Genomic DNA, 20,299 nt, shown 5'->3' with positions numbered 1-20,299 from the left:
TCCCACAAGCAGGCCCTACCCGTTGAGCAGGGATGGGTTAGGGTCTAGCCTAAAGAGGAAATCTGGCCACAATCTGCCACAACTGCTGTGCTGTGTTATGGGGAATTCCTCCTGGGTCCAAACTGCCCAGTCTCCCCAATTTTCTTAGGCATCAATGATGATGGTTTCCCCTCCCCCTGAGAACTGGGTAGACTTAAACAGTCTCTAGCTGAGCAGCCATAGAGAATCTGCACAGCTCTGTGCTTGGGATCCAAGGCCCTGGTGGCATGGGCTCATAAGGGGATCTCCTGACCTGTGGTCCACACAGATCATTGGAATAAGTATGGTTTCCAAGGTGGGGTAGCAGAATCACTCACCGCCTCCCTTGGCTGGGGGTGGGAGCTTCCTTGCCCCATGTGGCTACCAGGTGGACAATTGCTCTACCCTCCGTTTTCTCACTCTCTGTGGGTCATGCCAACCACCTAGTCAGTCCCAGTGAGAGAACCTGGATACCTCAGTTGCCAGTGCAGGATTCACTCACCTTTTTCTTTCTCCTTGGTGGGAGTCTCCAACTGCAGCTGCTTCTGGTCAGCCATCTTGGTCCCTCCCTCTCCCCCATCTTTTAACAAAACAAACATATGAACCTGAAATTTCAGTTAGACACTAGGTCAGAAAGTAAACCTAACTCTGTAAATTAGTTATTTCATCCTCATATGTCTATAAATTTGCACACATACATACACACTATGTTCAGTAATGTGAGTTCAGTTTTCAAAGAAGCAAATCACTTGTCAGGCTCTGTGGTTATAAAAACATATGTAATACTTGAGTATTATAAAAACCCTGCCTTGCGGCTATATTTTAATGTAATCTAATTTTTTAAATGTCAAATGAAACCTACTTTTCCAGTTATAACTCACTAAAAATAGATCAGAGAAGAAACTGCTCATTAACATGTCACAAATAAATAGAAATGTACTAGTGCCACCCTGAAAAACTTCACACCTGATAAAATTTTATACAAATAAAAAAGCTATTGTGTTTTTTTTTAATGCAGACAGTTAAAACCAATATTGGTTTAACCAAAAATTCAGTTTTTTAATTTCTAAATATTTTTCTGGATCCCTTATTATATAGGGACTTCTCTGCAAGAAAATTTGATGTCTTTTATGTTTAGGAGTCCCAAAAATTGTGCATTTCACGTACTCTGTAAATGTTTAGTGAATGTACTTATGATGCATTAATACTTAAATGCAAAGCTATCTTACAGAAATCATCAAGAATAGACACAAAAGTATAGCTGGATGTTTATTCACTGTAGCTTATTTAAAATAGCCAAAAAAAAAATGGAACCAACATATGTATCCAATAATAAGTCAGTTAGATCATTTGTACCATATACCGGTATAATATACTGTCATTAAATATGGTATTGTGAAAATTATTTAATGATATTTTTGAAAATACATTATTAAATAAAAATCAGATTATTACAAAATATGTATAGTATAATCTCATTCTTGTTTGAAATATATATGTTAAACTCCATTTTTATAATCTGTATTGTTGTGGTCTCCACAAGAAGACATGATAGACTCCCTTCACCCCTAAACACCTGAATTGGAGTCACATATAGAGACTGATGATAATGCTACATACACACCAAGAGGATATGCAGACATTTACTACTCGCATAATGAGGCTTTCTGGGGAGAGCGAGAAAGGCTCCCAAACAGATTCACAAATGATTTGAGAGAGTAGAAGAGAAGATCAGCTTAGATTTTATTGCAATGAAGAGATAAAGCTGGGGTGAAGGCTCCCACATGTTGGCCAAGGTTTGTGTGTTGTGTCCTTCTCATTGGAGCCAGAGGAAGAAGCAACAGGTCTTTTTTACTTGCTTGCCCAAATGTAGGGGAGCAGGGGAAGGGGGCGTGGTGGGGCTTGAAAGCTGCCAGCAGTCAAACATCAAAAATGGAGTCTGACTTTTTATTATACATATATAATAATGGATTATATATGAAATATATGTAAATAAGTCTAAATATAGATGGCTGAAAAGATACATACCAAAATATTGACTGTAGCTATGTGTAGTTGGATCATTATTGCATTTATTTTTTCTTTATTAACCAAATTTTTAAATGAACTTTTTGTTTTATAAAATAAAACAAACCATGAAAATTAGATTAAAACTCAGAAATCGAGAAAACAAGCCTTACCTGTTTTTATCAAAAACACTTAAAATCTTAAGAAAATAAAGATATCTAGTGCTGGTAAAGGAATGGTTAAACAAACAAAATAATACTTCTAGTGAGTAAGTATAAACTGGTACAAGCCTTCTGCAAAGTAATTTGGTAATACATTATAAGGACCTCAGAAATGTAAAATGTCCATAACCTTTAACACATTAATTTGATTTCTAGAACCAACCTAAGAAAATCATTGTATACACTGATAAACAAATATATTCACTTGTTCAACAAAGTTTCTTGAGAGCTTACCATGTGCTCAGGCCATGAGGATACAGCAGTGAACAATAGACAGCTCCTGTCTGCATGCAGCTTTTGGTACAGAAGGGCCATAGAGATACAACATTGAGTGTGCACTGGTTACATGCATGGGTCTAAACCCTGGTAGACCTGGGTTCCCTGACTCCTCTATCTCTTAGGGCTTCCACACATGCTCGTATAAATGGTATGGTTCACAAACAACATTTGCGGCAGCCCTCCATGGATTCACTTCAGGATTATATGTGGTGCTTAATGGTGTTCAACACAGAAACCATTCCAAACGTTCTAAAGTCAGTTAATTCTCACCACTTAGCAGAAGTCATTTTCCTATGTCTTATAATTGTTATAAACATAATAATTAATGATAACATATTATTTAATAGACCAAACAGTTTGCTTAACTTTTTCCTTATTGTTAGACATTTTAACATAAGCAAGAAATGAATAATGAAACTCTTTCCTTAAAAAAATGTATGCAGGTTTGTCTCATTTTAAACATGCTGCAAATAAAAATTCAGATGTATACAAATAACAAAGGGCAAATGACAAATGAATTTTCTTTAAAGTAGCTACTCTTTTCCATACTATTTTATTGTAAAAATAGTTTCTTGTTATAAAAGTAGTACTTGGTCATCAAAGAAAATGTGAAAATTTTAAAAAGGAGAGAAGGCCAGGCGCAGTGGGTCACACTTGTAATCCCAGCACCTTGGGTGGCCGAGGCAGGTGGATCATCTGAGTCAGAAGTTTGAGACCAGCCTGGCCAACATGGTGAAACGGTTTCTCTGCTAAAAGTACACAAAATTAGCTGGGTGTGGTGGCACATGCCTGTAATCCCAGCTACTTGGGAGGCAGGGGCAGGAGAATCTCTTGAACCCAGGAGGTGGAAGTTGCAGTGAGCCAAGATCATGCCACTGCACTCCAGCCTGGGTGACAGAATGAGACTCTGTCTCAAAAATAAAAATAAATAAATAAATAAATAAATAAATAAGGAGAGAAGAAGAAATTACTCATAGCAGCCGGTATAAATTACTCATACCATCTTTTGTAAATGCTTTCCTGATTCTTCCCTATGTGTAGGATTTTGACATCTTTATGTTTTCAGCATATATTAAATCAGACTACTGGTATACTTTTATCATCATGCACTCATTATTTACCTGAAATTAAATAATATGCCTTTTGTATGTCTTATAACTGTTATAAACACAATAATTAATGATGACATATTACTCAATAGAGCAAAGAGTTTGCTTAGTCATTTCCTAACTGTTAGAGATTTTAAAGTGTGTATGGGTTTATGTCTCTTTAATATTACTTTATTAAATGTAATGAGACTGGCATGGTGTACAAGACTGAGACCTACTTTTCTCTAACCTTTTATATTCCCTCTATTATGAAATCTTGCCAGTTCTACCTCCTAAAAATTTCTTCAATCAATACACTACTCACAGTTCTTTCTCATGCCCAAGCCACTAGCTCTCAATTGCCTTTCATCAGTAAGCTCCTTATTTCCATCTCTTGTCTCTAAACCACTTTGTAGCCAGAACGATATATTCAGAGCTCACATCTGATCATATAACTTATCTGCTTTTACTTTTCTTTAGTTGTTTTTTATTTGTGTTCAAAGTAAAGTACAAAATCAGAACCATGACCTTCAAAGTCCTCTCCCCTCTTGCTCCCACCTGTCTCTCCAGGCACATCACCCTCCTTTCTCTGCATGTCACCATTCTGGACTTCTCAGTTCCTGCATCCCTCCAGCATATCCCTCCAGGGCTGAAAATGTGCAGTGTAGTCTTTTCTACTTGAAACCTTTTATTTTTTTCCAGAGCAAATTATATTCACCCTAAAGGTCTCAATTTCAACATCACTTCTGCTGAAAGACCATCCTCATCCCCTTCAGAACATGTTAGGACCCCCAGTTATAAATTTTCTAAGCTCCCTGAACATTTCCTTTTCATGCAGGAGAGGGAAGCCCCAACACTGGGGCTTAGCCCAGGAGGGTTCTTAGCTTCGCCCAGGAAAGAATTCAAGGGCAAGCCGGTGGTGTTAGACAGCAATCTTTTATTGAACAGTTGCAGAGCAGGGCTAACACATAGACAGTGTGCCCAGAGTCAGCAATGTATGGGCTCTTGTCAGCTGTATTTATATTCATGTAAATCCAATGTCAATTACATGCAAATTAAGGAGTGGGTCAATATAAATTGAGGAATGGGTAAATTAGAACTTTCTAGAAAGGGGCGGTAACTTCTGAGTCATTGCCATAGAAATGAGTGGTCACTTTCCAGTCACTGTCATGACACTGGTGGGAGTATCTTATGCCAATAAGCAATGAGGGCAGCTAGGGATGGCTTTTGTTGCCATCTTCTGGCTTCTGCTAGTTTTTCACTTTATCCTGTCTGGATCAGATCCTGTTTTGGTCAGCAGGATTGTGACCAGAAAACAAGTCCTGCCAGTCTCCTACCTCACTTTCATAACATTCATCAATTCTCTAGTAACAATAAGCATGTTGTTAGGGCCTTAGAAACACAATGAAAAGTGAAGCCTGGTGGTTTAAAGTGTAGGCTCTGGACCCTAGGCAACCCACCTGACTTTTCTATCCTCAAGTTTCTTCATCTTTCTTTTCTTTTTTTTAGCTCTCTACAAAAGGATGGAAATTGCTTCATCTTTAAAGTAGGACAATGACAGTTATCTGTTTCATAGGGTTGTTATAAACACATAGATGTAATCTCTTCTTGTTCTTGCAAAGTGATTTACCATATTTGGAAGGTACCAGTAGTCTATGTCTAGTAAAGAATGATGCTCCCTAACAAGCCAAAGTTAAGAATAAACTATCAATATATTTCCTGAAAAGACATGAGGTTTGTAATCTTCTCTCTTATAATCATGAGGCATGTGTCCAGGGATTCCTGAAGCAGGCATGTTTTCCCAGGCTAAGTGCCAAAGCACTAGAGAGGGCCTTTTTATAAAGGGTGATCTCTGTATCACCTCAAAAAGGAGGGTGCATGGCTAGAGTTATGGAAAACAGGTAAAAGCCTGTGAAAATTTCTAAGCCACCATAGCATCAGCTGATGCTGCTTGGGTACAGCCACTCATAAAAACTGCATATCACCTTATCAAGCCATTATAGCTGCCGAGGACATTTTCTGCTACTCCACATTGACTGATTGCTGTGGATTGCCTGTCCACAGCAATCAAAGTCAAAAAGCAAGTTCCCTACCAAAAATTAAAGCTGAAACTTCTCCATCTTTAAATCACCAATGTGGAATTTTAAAGAGTGTTATTATTTTGACAAGTATATTTTATGTTGTCTTCAGTTACTATCACAACAGGAAATAGAATTTCGGCTATTAAATTCTACATTCCCAGGCAGGTTCCTACTTCTCCTCTCTGTTCAAGGTGTTTCTGTTTCCACATTTGCTTTTAATGAGCAAATTAAAATCTCTGAGGGGTATTTTCCTTTCCATAAGGCAAAAACGGGTCCATGTTGTAATTCCATTGGATAAGATTTAGCATTTTTGTCATCACATTGTGATCATTAAAGCAGAAGTCTGCCACATGCTAGCAAACACCATATTTAAAATAAACCAACAAGCAGTTATGGCAGTGAAATCACTCATCCAGTTACTACGTCGGTAGTGTAAAAACAAGAACCTCTTTTTAGAAGAAAGATAAAGATAAACTCAAAATACACTATCTACACAGCAATAGAACAACTCTACAATGTTATCTCCAGAACAATTTTCACAAATCATAAATCTAAACCTTCTGCATAGACAGCACATTTAGCAGGCCCCTGTGAGGGAGGACAATGGCTTTAGAAAGATAAATAATTAGCAGAACTCTTGTGTCTACATGCAAACAAATTAGTGTTTTGTGCACCTGACAGCTCATACCAATATTGCAAATATCCATGACCAGCAAGAACTGTGTTTGGATTTCACAGGTGGGATTTTCCACCTCTTGCATTTCACTGGGAGCTAAAGACGGTGCTAAAGAAACAGCTCCAAGGAAAAGTATGACACTTGCCTTCAACATTTAGCTTTTCAAACTGAAGTGTTAATAAAAGTATTTATTAACTTCATTTCCCTTTCTGTTGTGACACGTAGAATGTATCACTTGCAGCAAAATCCATCAGTTAGAACCAAATGATGGGAAGATGAGAAAGGTGGATAACAGATTGTGCTAAATAACTTTATGATTTATAAGAAGCACAATTTCAGCTTAACCTTCTGTGTGAATTAGAAATGTCCAGAGTTATTTTAAACATTGCTTTCAGTGAAACAATACATCTTGAATACCATCCACATAGGTGGTTTATAGACATAAATCATTAACCAGTAAAGGCAGCTGACATACCAGATTTTATAGAAAAGTAACAAGAGACCTGAAAGGGATTTCTAGAGCTCAATCCTAAGATTTATCTATTAATTACACCAAATTAAATGATCATAATTGTATATTACATGGCAGGATGGCTTCTTGCTTAGAAGCATATAATATAAATGTCAATAACATCTCCCATGACATTATCTACAGTGACAACTGTTGTATTCAAATCCACGCCGGCCTTCCTGGCCATCTTATGAAGGGCAGCAGCATACTTGGGGGCTCAGTACCCCTCTACTGCTAAGAGCTTACATGCCTGCCAGAAGAGAACCACCAAAGCAATCACTCTGATGGGAGCTCAGTCACCAGTTTACATTCAATAAACTGCTTTTTCTTCCCAATTTTTTTTCCTTTTGGAGGGAAAACACTAAAGGCAATGACATCCACATGTGTTTAAGTGGCTACAGCCACTTCTGGTGTTTATGATCATTAGATGCATAGCTAGTAAATGATATAAATAGTGATATAAAGGTTGTGTCCTAATGAAAATGTCTGTGGACTACTAAAGAAATGATTAACTTTAATTTTAAAAATTGCCTGGATTTTCTAAATAATCCCCTGGGGATGACTGATACAGTCAATTACATGTCTGAGAATGATTTGGGAGACAGGCCATATGGAATACAATAGAGAAACGAAAGTTAGAGATTAAAAATTCCTGATATTGTATACTAAGCAGGACTTTAATGATCACCTAATCCAGTAGTCCTTAACTTTTTAGGATGCATTATCACTTTGGGGGATCCAATCAAAGCTATAGACCGTCTCCCTAGAGGGAAAACCCCCTTTTTTTTAGCTTATAATTTCAGACATCTCAGAATCTCTGAAGCTCATCCTTGGACATCAATTTAAGAAACTTCATTTATAGATGAAGCAATTAAGGAGAAGAGAGACAAAGTGATTCAACCTGGGTCATGCAGCTTGTTAGTGACAGAGGCAAGATGGAAACCCTATTTTTCCTGCTCCTTGTCTGCTGTCATCTGCTGCATCAAGCTCTATGTGGACTTAAATGTTCTACTAAACCACTCCTATCAACTGGCCAAAGAATGGTTACTAAGTGTCTATAATTAGAATTTATACCCACTAGTACTCTTTCTAATCAAATACAAAATCTTTTTCTCTGTGTGCATTCTCCTAAACCTATTCAGGTCCATGTGAACTCACTCTATCCTCCTAGCCTCCTCCCCCAGCACCACTACTTTCTTAAAACTCCCTCCTTCCAGGGTTCCTGTGATCATCCAGATTCTTCCCACTTCTTCCAGGGTTCACCTCCCTCCCCTCACGTGTGTGTGTGTTTTTAAGAGACAAAGTCTTGCTCTGTTACCCAGGCTGGAGTGCAGTGATGCAATCCTAGCTCAATGAAGCCTCAAACTCCTGGACTCAAGCGATCCTCCCGCCTCAGCCTCTCTAGCAGCTGGGACTATAGGCATGCACCATGGTTCCAGCTAAGTTTTGCATTTTTTGTAGAGAAGGTGTCTTGCTATGTTGCCCAGGCTAGTCTTGAACTCCTAGGCTCAAGCAATCAGCCTGCCTCCAACCTGCAAAGTGTTGGGATTACAGGCACGAGCCACCGCACCTGGTATCCTCTCCCATTTGTTATCTCCTTAGCTGCTACCATTTCTCCTCTCTCCAGGGGTTCCCTAAAGCTCAATCCTACTCTCCTTTATATCCATTCTCAACCTTCTTACTGTTACTTCTATTGAATAGAACTCCTGTGAAAATTGTCAGTACCCAAAACGGAGTCACTTATGTCAAACCCTAACAAAATGCAGTGGGAGGCCATGAAGGAAGGGCCCTCACACATGTGTGCCTGCACCAGGAACTGCCAGAAATGACTTCCTCAACTGGAAATTTCCAGTTAAGCCACTTCTATGAAAACTCTCTCCTACCAACAGCCAGTACCACCAATGAGCAAATGCCACTGCCTGTAAAAAGACCTGTAGCCAGTGGTCTTTATTTCAAAACAGGTACATGGATATCTTTTTGCCTTTAAAAGCTTCCTTTTTTTCCCAACTCCCTCGGATACCCTTATGGTCCTCCATAGCAGGCATGTATTATGTATTATGTTGATTGCAGTTCCTTGCTATTCCCTAATAAGCTTGAGAATGAATCCCTGTTGCTCAATTTAGGTTGACACCATTCTCACCCTGTTTACAGAAATACTTCCCAATAATAGTCTCAACAGGTACCTTTACTGAATATAATTTCCTCCCCCTAACCTGTTCCTATTTCCACCCTCTCATCTATGAGGCACTGGTGACTTGAACACTGCTTGTGCCCTGTGATGTCCAGCTCTATATTTGGCACATACATAGCAAGAGCAGTATAAATGTGGATTAACTGACATGTGAGGGTTTCCTCACATCTCAGTGAAGATAGTATACAAATAGAAAAAAAAAGTGAAAGATAGTATACAAATAGAAAATTTAGCAACAATTCTGGTGATTTTATAAGAAGTTTTGCAAATTTGACAAAATTTACTTTTTTCAAATGAAGCTTTGCTTTCTCTTTTTGCAAGATAGTATAACTAGTTTTATTCTTTTTTCTGGGCAATTGACTTCTTAAAAGAAGATATACCTCCCCCTCCTGGATGATAACGGTATTTTAAAGACAGCCCTTCCAACTCTATGGTGCATTCTGAAATGTGTCATTAATAAAACTAAGTCGTACATAGCAACAACATCCAGACTGTTAATTATTCAAAGCTCCTCATGTAGATCTAAAACAACAGCACGTTCTAAGGAATTGATCCTTCTTAAGCAGAAGTACATTTTCAGTACTTCAAAAGGAGATATTCAGTAACACCATTTGATATTCAGTACTCAATTACAAAAGACTTTCTTCATTAGCTCAATAAATCAAACCACTGTGATAATGAGGCCAGAGTCCTGGATTTGGTTCTAGTTTGGGAAGCTGCTTTGATTGGTTTCATAGCCTCAAGTTTCACACTAACTCCCGGGAGTCATCATAAAATGATTCGTCCTGAGTCACAGGATATCCAGAGTGCCAGAGAGCAAACAGTTCAGTTCTAACTTTCTCCTACTGGGAATCATCCCCCAAAATGCTGGGGCATTAAAAGTGGCTTTGTATTTCTAAAAATTCTTTCACATAATGGCAACCGCCTTCTTTCCTCAGAACCACAAGGCAACTAACAAAGCCCTTTTTTTTTGAGACGGAGTCTCGCTGTGTCACCCAGGCTGGAGTGCAGTGGCGCGATCTTGGCTCACTGCAAGCTCCGCCTCCCGGGTTCCCGCCATTCTCCTGCCTCAGCCTCCCAAGTAGCTGGGACTACAGGCCCCCGCCACCATGCCCAGCTAATTTTTTTTTTTTTTTTGTATTTTTAGTAGAGACGGGGTTTCATCGTGGTAGCCAGGATGGTCTCGATCTCCTGACCTCATGATCCGCCCGCCTCAGCCTCCCAAAGTGCTGGGATTACAGGCGTGAGCCACCGCACCTGGCCAATAAAGCCCTTTTTAAAAAAAAATTTTACTTTAAGCTCCAGGATCCATGTGCAGAACATGCAGGTTTGTCACATAGGTATACCTGTGCCATGGTGGTTTGCTGCACCTATTGACACGACCTCTAAGTTCCCTCTCCTTTTCCCCTACCCCACAACAGGCCCTGGTGTGTGTTGTTCCCCTCCGTGTCCATGTGTTCTCATTGTTCAACTCCTACCTATGAGCGAGAACATGCAGTGTTTGGTTTTCTGTTCCTGTGTTAGTTTGCTGAGGATGATGCCTTCAAGCTTCATCCATGTCCCCACAAAGGACATGAACTCATTCCTTTTTATGGCTGCATAGTATTCCATGGTATATACATACCACATTTTCTTTATCCAGTCTATTATTGATGGGCATTTGGGTTGGTTCCATGACTTTGCCATTGTAAACAGTGCTGCAATAAACATATGTGTGCATGTGTCTATTAAAGGCCTTTTAAAGGTTCATCAAGTTATTTACTTTTCATGACTATGTAAGTCAAACAGTTTTACTAAGTGTGTGTGTGTGTGTGTGTGTGTGTGTGATTCTATCTTAAAATCTGACATTCTACTGAATACAAAAAATTAAGATAATCTATATGAAAAATAGTTTTCAAATTACCTTTTTATTTGGTCTTTTATATCTGGAGCCATGGCAGTCTGTATAAAAGCAGGAGCATAGCCCAGGTCCTAAAATATAAAAAGAAATGTATTATTCACTATAAAATATATTTGGCTATCAAAGGCAATAATGCAGACTAGTCAACCTTTTAATGTTTCCAAGGCCATAATGAACATTAAGAAATTGTAATATTTATGTTGTTTGATATGAACTAATCCTATGTGAATGTGAAATATAATCAATTGATGGAAAGATCTGGTATTATGTTCAAGATGCACTAAACTTTCATTACCACCAAAGTGAAAAAATTGGGCTTTAAAGGAACTAAACAAAGTAACCACTTCTCTTTTGTGATCTATTAGCAGCTTTTTTGTTCACTTGTCTCTGAGGCAGGGTCTCGCTGTGTCACCCAGGAGGGAGTGCAGTGGCACAAGCACAGCTCATTGCAGCCCCAACCTCCCAGGCTCAAGCGATCCTCCCGCCTCATTTTTTAAAAAATTGTTTTGTAGAGACAGGGTCTCACTATGTTGCCCAGGCTGCTATTGAACTCCTGGGCTCAAGTGATCCTCCCACCTCAGCTTCCAAAAGTGCTGAGATTACAGGCATGAGCCACTGCACCCAACTAGCCGCAGTTTTAACTCCAAAGTTTCACTAAAACCTAAAGTTACCAACATTTTACATGCCCTGAACATTCATTACCAAAAGTCTACACTATTCCTTAGAGAAACCAGTGATTTAATATTTAGTTGATAGATTATAGAAACAGATACAGAAAACCAAAAGGGTAGATTGGAGTAAGAGTTACTGTAGGTGATGTAGCTATTCAAAAGTACCTCCTTTGTGATCAAACTGCCCTTTAAAGCACAAACTAGATAATTAATCTAGGTATGTTATGACGGGGACTTTTTAAATTAATTTCACCAAATCAAAGCAGCTTCTTACATAAACTAAAAATCACAAAGTTGATGCTATAGCTATAATAATACTTACATATTCTCTAACAAGCTAAATAATTTGAATGGTTCTCTTGTCTCAATGGAATTTCTGCTGGGATATTCCATGCCTCAGGCCAATCTCTAGGCCTTAAATATTAAAATAAGAAAATTTAATCCATCTGTAGCAACTGAAATATTTCAAAATTAAGACTAAGACATTTATCAGGTACAATATATGACAGCATAAGCAGTTCTCCATGGTAATAAGGTTTTCCATAAATAAAATTTTAATGGCTATGTAAGATTTTATTGCCTGACTCTCTCCTCATTTATTTAACTATTTCCTTATTGTTAAGCATTTAGGTCTTTCCTTTTGTGTGTGTGTGTTATAAGTAAGGCTACCATATCCATCTCTGTGAACAAAAGTTCTATAATTAGCTATATTTCCTTAAGATATTCTGACATAAAGATGGTAAATAACCAAACTACTTACCTTTTTTCTAACAACAATAGCACCTAACATTTTTAAAGTTTTACAATAAATCACTTACATAAACACCTCATTGTATAATTAGCCTTTAAGTTATTGTCTTCAAGGTCTAGCCTTAGAGGTAAGGCTAGGGGGCTATTAAGGTGACTACAATAGTTAACTTATAGGTGATTTTACTTTTGTAGCAGTTAGCAGGAACATAGTTTATCTCTGAGAGATAATAAAAAATCAAATAGGCTGGCCAAGGCAGGCAGATTTCTTGAGCCCAGGAGTTAGAAACCAGCCTGGGGAAATATAGGAAGAATCTGTCTCTATAAAAAAAAAAATATATATATATATATATATATATATATAAGCCAGGTGTGGTAGTGCACTTGTAGTCCCAGCTACTCAGGTGGCTGAGGTGGGAGGATCACCTGGGAGGCAGAGGCTGCAGTGAGCTGAGATAGCACCAGTGCACTCCAGCTTGAGTGACAGAGCAAGATTCTGTCTCAAAAAAAGAAAAGAAAAGAAAAGAATCTAGCTTCTTTCCATACAGTAGCTGTCTTAGCCGTTTTCACACTGCTGTAAAGATGCTATGTGAGATTGGGTAATTTATAACCAAAGGAGGTTTAACTGACTCCCAGTTCCACATGGCTGGAGAGGCCTCAAGAAACTTACAATCATGGTGGAAGGCAAAGAGGAAGCAAGACATGTCTTACATGGTGGGAGGAGAGAGACAGAAGGAGAGAAGGGGGAAACACCAGACACCTATCAAACAACCAGATCTCGTGAGAACTCCCTCACTATCAAGAGAACAGTATGGGAGAAATCACCCAGGTGATCCAATCACCTCCCACCAGGTCCCTTCCTGGACACACGTGGGGATTATAATTCAAGATGCCATTTGGTTGGGGACACAAAGCCAAACCATATCAGAAGCTGAGGAACTGGAAGAAAAACACAAAGTATATTTTACTTTTTAAAATTTAAATTTAACAATGAATTAATCAAAGTTGGAAAAATGTATGAGTAAAATGTTATTTTACAGTACATTATCCAAATATAGAAGTTGTAGATATATTTTTATTCATTTGGGGTATTTCCTGCCAACCCTCTCTATCTCAATGAGTTGTCACTGTACTTTACATTTCAACCATTGGCATATTAGAGTGGTAATCCATATACTTAATTATGCTGACTAAAAGTAAATTATTATATGGTAACAGACAAGTAAGGAAAATATAGCAGTGGTAGCAGATTTCCCTATTCCCAGTGATCTCCAGGAATTATTTCCTACCAATGGCAAAGGTCTCATTTTAAAACAAATTATATATTTCCTTTATCCAATGTACAATTGTCTTTGCTATTCCAAGCTCATAATTAAGGCAAAAATTGATCCTGCTTATTGACATATGATGTAAATATGAGGGGTCAGTAGCATCCTCAAAGGAAAGATTTGCTGTTACCAAGCCCCTAGTTTTCCATAATCCTAAAATAACTGGTTTTCTTCAAGTTACTTCCTTATTTAAAAATGTTATGCAAAGGCAGTTCCAAGAGTACAAAAAAAGAGCTATAAAAGCCTAAAGAAAAAGTACCATCACAAGACAGCGTTTTCTTCTAAAACAGTATTTTTAAAGGTAGGAGCTTTGTCTTGATGTGTGTGTGTCCCTAGTCTCTTTGACTGTACCTGATGAGCACTTAGCAAATGTTGGCTGAATAATGGCTGAATGAATAGGAAAGCACATTTTAAAACAGCTCTTCACCTTAAAGTTTCTTCATTTCATATCTCTCACTTTTTGTAAGCTCTCATGGCATACTCCAGGATTCCTTGTCTCTAATTTCTTATTAACTACCATAGAATCTTTTATTTTGAAATTCAGTTGGAATTCCTAAAACCTACCATAAAGATTTTAGGTAAAGATTTACCAAAGATGGAAATATTTCCCACTAGGTCAGAGGCGTTGGCATAGCAGTCTTATGTAAATACATAAAATAAATGCAGCATTAAAAGTATTTTTTAATTATTGAAATATACATTTACACATTTTTTTCTGTATAATGTAACTGCAATACCCTATAAGCTGGATGGCTTTTACAATCATAAAAGAGTAAACTCAGACATTATGTAATATGCGTATGGAAAACCATTAAGATATAAGAAGGGAAATACTGAAAGATAAATGGTCCCATAATTAATTATACATTATTTATCATGGATAATAATGATAACTTAAACGCAGCTCGCCTGTTTTTAGAGCACTTGAGCTCAGAAAAATCAACAGCAACTATTTCAAAATGAGATGCAATACCCTCCAGTGAAACTCTGACAATCTCCAATTAAGCAATTCTACAAACTGCACACAAAACAGTAACTTTTCATCAAAGGTTTCAGCGAAGGAAGAAAAATCTCACTTTGGGATTTGACATTGAGATGTTTAGTAACAGGGATACAAATGCAAAATTCAAACAGGGCACAACAAGCAGTTGTGTTAATGATCGTGGGAATATTGTGGAAAGGAAGAAAAGAAAGACAAGAACAAATGGATGCCACAAAAATCAGACAAAGCTGGCTTTGTGAATGATGGATAATTCAAATGACTGCTATAGGTTCCAGAGACAATGTAAAATCCGAGACGAAGATGTAAACTGCACTGCAAATTAGTGTCATGTATTTTTAAATGTTTCCGTGTTCAGATTCTTAAATCATATCTGCCAGTGTCTCAATAGTCCAGAAGCAAATGGAGTGGTCCATGAAATTTGCTTTCTTCAGGAAAGGCATTTGAATAAATTGAAGACACAGTGGAAAACTCAAAAAGCAGTCAAATGGGCTGTCAGTATTCCTTCCTTCCCTTCAGTGTACAAGAATCGGCAAGCAGTCCAAAGCCAAGCCATTAAGGTTCAAGGATACAGCAGCAGCAGAGGTCTAGCTAGACAACCCTCTCCCAAGGGCTGCACTGTGCCCTCCCTAAAGGAAGTCATTCTCTACAAGGGATGGAGCCCTGGGGAGCTCAGCTGGACTCGGTCTCACTCCAACTGTGGAGTTGAAGGTTACTAAAGAATTCAATGAACGAATGTGCTTATGTGCTGTGTTCATCAGAGTTTTAAAAAAGTAAATACAGATGAGAAGATAACAGAAGTAATCATCTTAAAGTATTTCTCTATGGTTTATATTTATACCAGCCACGGATTTTCAAAAGGTAAAAAATGTGTTAATTTTGGTATAAATCTGGAAATAAAAATACACCAAGAACAGTATCCTGGGTTCAGGAAATAGGTCGTATTCTGGTTTGTACTCCCAAGATCTAGCACAGTGCTCAAGAAATATTTATTGCCAAGTAAATGTGAGGCCAAAACAATGTCTACGTATTTCACATTATGTAGTTGTATCAGAATTCCTGATGAATAAATGTGAGGCAATGAATATTCCTAGAGAATAAAACCATGTACAGTTGATCAATACTGTGCCAGGCAAGGATGAATAAATCCTGGTCCCTGTTCTGAGAGTGCTTACAAGGCTATTTTACTTGATAGGGAAATGAAGGCATTTACTGGCCACAGCCAACTTCTTCATTGAAGAATTTCTTTTAACTTGAAGTGCACTGTCTCACGGTGAAGGAAGCTGTTCTGCTGTCCAGATCTAGAACAACTCTACCCTGGTTGAGCCCTCATATGTGGGGATCATCTTCTGGTGACCTTGCAGCATTTTCTCCTTAACCTCCACATCTGGAAGAAGCACAACCTTATTTGGGGAGATGGGGCTGCTGGGGAGGCAGCAGGTGAGAAGGGTTTGGGGGGCAGGTGGACACAGATAGTTCAGCAATGTATCTGAGTTCTTTAAGTCCTGTTCTGAGCCCGTGTGGTCATTGGGGAAGGGACTGCAAACCAGGGAAAGGGTACATCACAACCAAGACAAGATGACTTGGGTTCTGAAGCTGTCCGCATTTACCTAAGAGTCCTGTAGTCTGTGATTCTTAAACTTCAACAAACAAGAATACAGAACTAAACCTGGATTTCAGGGACCCTCAACTCACAACTCTTTGTGTCCTAAGGCTTCAAATCTAACTCATAGTCTAAAGAATATGGCCTATACCTTGAAGTTTTTGTGGAAAAACTCAAGATGAAAAGGGGAATCAGCATAGCATCTGTCTGCCTTCCTGCTGTCTTCAAACTGTGGCAGTTAAAAGCTCTTACAGACCTATATACTAGCTGACCTCCTTCCTGTCCTCAAAGAGCCTGAATTGTATACCCCTTGTAAAGCTAGGCTAGACTATAGCAAGAGACTATGAGTACCCTGAAAATAAGGACATACTATATTTCCCTTTGAATCCTCAAAACCTAGCAATGTGTGCTGAACTAAAATAAACCAGTCAGTACTCATCTAGCAGGACCATGCTGAGGAAGTGGTGACTGGCAGCTTGTCACCAGCTAATTACTTGGGTTTCATGTGAGTATGTTAAGTGGCTGAATTTGTGCACATGTTTTTTTGACAGATTGAGATAATAAGATAAGATACAATAAGATAATGTATTGCCTTCTCAGGCACAGCAGAACTACAGGTTATTGGGAAAATTATGCAGAAATAATAGGAAGTCAGACATTCAATTCCATTAGAATGTGTAAATATAGGTATAGATCCCAGCCATTATTCATTTTCTAATTTTTAGTATGCTACAAGTACTGAAACCATTCACCCTGAAATGCTTTGCATGTACATTTCACACAACTGTCCCCAGTAATATTAGTTCTATATGTATAAATGTGGCTTTAGAGTTTACAAAATAGATTCACACATATATTCTCAAAACTGCTCATTTTCTAGCCTCCTCATAGCTGAGTCCTTTATGAACATTTTTGTTACACCTTATGCCTAAAATAAACCTTCAAGATATTATATTATACCCATCACACAAGTGTGGAAAATGGACCTTCTGAGAAGTTCACATTACCAGTGAGTGTGCAACCATGATTGGAAACCAGGTTTCACTAATTGTAAAGCCAAGGTTTTTTCCAGTATACAAACTGGCCTCACAATGTGATCTTCACTTTAGCCCTATGGTATAAATATCATGAATATAATTTATTCAATAAAGATACATTGGTAATCTTGCATACCAATCTCTGTTCTAGGCACTGGAGACAATGCAGTGATCAAAATGGACACAACCTCTGCCCTCTTTGGAGTTCACTTTCTGGAGTATAGGTAGGAAAAGAAACAACAAAATATTTGTCAGCTGTCAAGTACTGTGGAGAAAACTAAAGCCAGGTAAGGGGTTAGGAAGTACCAAGAAGGCTGGGCACAGTGTCTCCCACACCTGTAATTCCAATAGTTTCAGAGGCCAAGTGAGAGGATCACTTGAGCCCAGGAGGTTGAGACCAGCCTGAGCAACAGAGCAAGACAAAATCTCTACCCAGAAAAAAAAGGAAAGAAAAGAAAAAAAATCTTAACATTAGCCAAATGTGGTGGCACACACCTGTAGTCCCAGCTACTTGGGAGACTGAGGCAGGAGGATTGCTTTAGACAGGAGTTTGAGGCTGCCTTGAACTATGTTCATGCTATTGCACTCCAGCCTGGGTGACAAAGCAAGACCCTGTCTCAGTTAAAAGAATAATACCAAGAGGAATCCCATAGAATTGTAGCTACTGGATGTAGAGTGGTCAGGGGACAGCGTCTTTGATATGATAATATTTGAATGAGTAGAGACCTGAAGGAAGTGAAGTGCTTGCCATGCACTGTCTGGGGAAAGAGTGTTCCACACCGAGGGGCAAGTATGTGCAAAGTTCCCAAGACAGGGATGTGCTTGGCATATTGGAGTCATAACTGGGAAACCAACGTGCCTGCAGTGTTGGTGAGCAAAAGGGAGAGTAGAAATAGATAAGACCAGAAAAGAAGAGGAAACTAAATCAGTCTTGCAGATCTCTAAATGAGATAAACCATTGGGAAGTTTTCATCCAATGAGGGATATGATTCTCCTGCATAGGTACTCTTGCAGCTGTGTGCAGAAAAAAACTTTGGGAGTGCAAGAGAGCAACTAGGATGACTAGATCAGAGGCTATTGATATAGATCAACTAGAGAGATGGAGGTGTGGACTAGGCTGATGGTAGACATCAAGTTTGACTGCAAAGATTTTGGCTCGAGCATGGAAAGATAGGGATTCCATTTAATGAGGTGAACAAGACTTGGGAAGAATCAGATTTGGGGTAAAGATCAGGAGTTCCGTTTTGAACATGTTACTTTTGAGATGCCTATGAAGATGTCAAGAAGGCAGCTGGATACCTGAGTATGGATTTTAGAGGAGGACAAGTCCATGTTGGAGGCATAAGTGTGGGATTCTTCCAAGATGGTGATGTTAAATGTCACAGATGGAGAGCACTTAGAGAGGATGGAGTCAGAGAAGAGGCCTAGTACACATCAAACTTTAGCTTTTAGGGTTGAGGAGGAACCAGTCAAGGAGACTGAGAAGTAGTGGGCAAGGAGGAAGGAGGAAGACCTCATGAGACTTCAAGTAGAAAGTATTTCAAGGAGACAATGATCACTTTGGTTAAATGCCACTGGTAATCAAGGAAGAAGACAGCCAAGAATTGAAGACTGAATTTAGCAGTCATATAACAATGGATGGAGGTTATTGGTCCCAGATTCCCTGAAATGAGAAAACCAAGGTTCTGAGAAGTTAAATAAATTGAACAACCAAAATCACATAGCCATTTAGCCCCAGAAATGGGTCCAGAACTAAACACTGAACACAGGCCATCTGAATCTTGTTTCCTGAATCTCAGACCAGGACTTTTCTTCAATAACATGAGGTCATCCTTCTCATGGTAACCGTGATTCATTAGGGGGACTGGAAAAGAATATTAAGACTTTAAACAAAAGGAATAAACTTCAGTAGTAGAATGTCAATGACAGACAATGCTCAAAGGCCCTCAAATCAAATGAAACAGGCAGCCACAGCAACCAGGGAACACCCAAGTATCAAAATACACTTCAACATACAAAAAAGTTTACGGCCCCTCAAAAGAAATGATCTGTTCATTCTATTTTGCTAGATGATTTCTACATACATAAATACCCGAGGCCTGATTACCTTCACTTGGTTTCTTTACCAAATGCCAGAAATGGGGTAGGAGAGGATTTTAGTAAATCAAACTAATGTTTAGGCAGAACAAAGGCACAAGAAAGCCCTAAACCATTTAAGTATTAAAAACTACTTTTAATCGTCCCTACTGCTGCCCTCTAATCCACAACCACCACCAACCTAAGAGGGCTATGATTCCAAGAGCCGACTCTGTTGCAAACCTCCGCTGGACGGTTTTGCGGACTAGGAAGTGAAGATTTCCAGTGGGAGGAAGAGCGAAGAAGAGAAGGAGGTAGATAAGCTAGCGAAAAGAAGGAGGTAGACAAGCTAGCAAAGCGAAGGTGCAGAATAGGAAAGTTACCAGGACAGGGCAGGTAGTTCCTCATGTCCACAGCAGGCCTTGCTCCCCTGGCCGGAGCCCAGGGGAGGGAGACGGAGGAAGGCAGCCACTTTTCCAGTGAGAAGTTGAGCAAGGAGTTGGCACCCGGCCCTCTCTACCTCTAGAGAAAAGGAAAAAGCTAAGCTGGTTCGCGTGGTAGAGAAGAGCCCACTTCCAGAGTCCAAGTGGCATTATCTTGGAGTTCAGTGTCTGCCTCCAGGGCTGCAACTAACTCCTCGCGCCTCCCTTGCCGCCTTTCCTCCCTGGAAAGAGGAGGTGAAAAGGGTCCCAGGGCTCGGGTGGGCATGACTGCCTGGCGCAGGCCGCGGGGGGATTACCTGATACCTCCGCGTCTCCCCAGAAGGCGCGGCGCCGCCCTCCAGCCCCATCCGGTCACTCCGCGGTCCCCAGGCTCTGGTGTCTGTCCAATCTCCGGAACTCGACGCCCGAGGCGGCCGCCCGCG

At 39.3% G+C, this 20,299-nt stretch overlaps 1 long non-coding RNA gene across 1 annotated transcript in view; it reads right to left on the bottom strand.

The window, feature by feature from the left end:
• The window catches only part of LOC134730295 (uncharacterized), a 107,737-nt gene extending 87,438 nt beyond the window's left edge, over positions 1-20,299 (bottom strand). Inside the window, exons 1-2 of the long non-coding RNA XR_010112050.1 lie at positions 20,174-20,299; positions 10,976-11,043 (exon numbers count right to left, since the gene is read on the bottom strand). This is a non-coding gene — a long non-coding RNA (uncharacterized LOC134730295). The remainder of the gene's footprint in view (positions 1-10,975; positions 11,044-20,173) is intronic.

This window comes from Pan paniscus, chromosome 3 (assembly GCF_029289425.2).
Source record: "Pan paniscus chromosome 3, NHGRI_mPanPan1-v2.0_pri, whole genome shotgun sequence".
Taxonomy (NCBI): Eukaryota; Metazoa; Chordata; class Mammalia; order Primates; family Hominidae; genus Pan; species Pan paniscus.
Note: the sequence above shows the minus strand (reverse complement) of the source record. Positions and strands in the feature narration are given on the sequence as shown.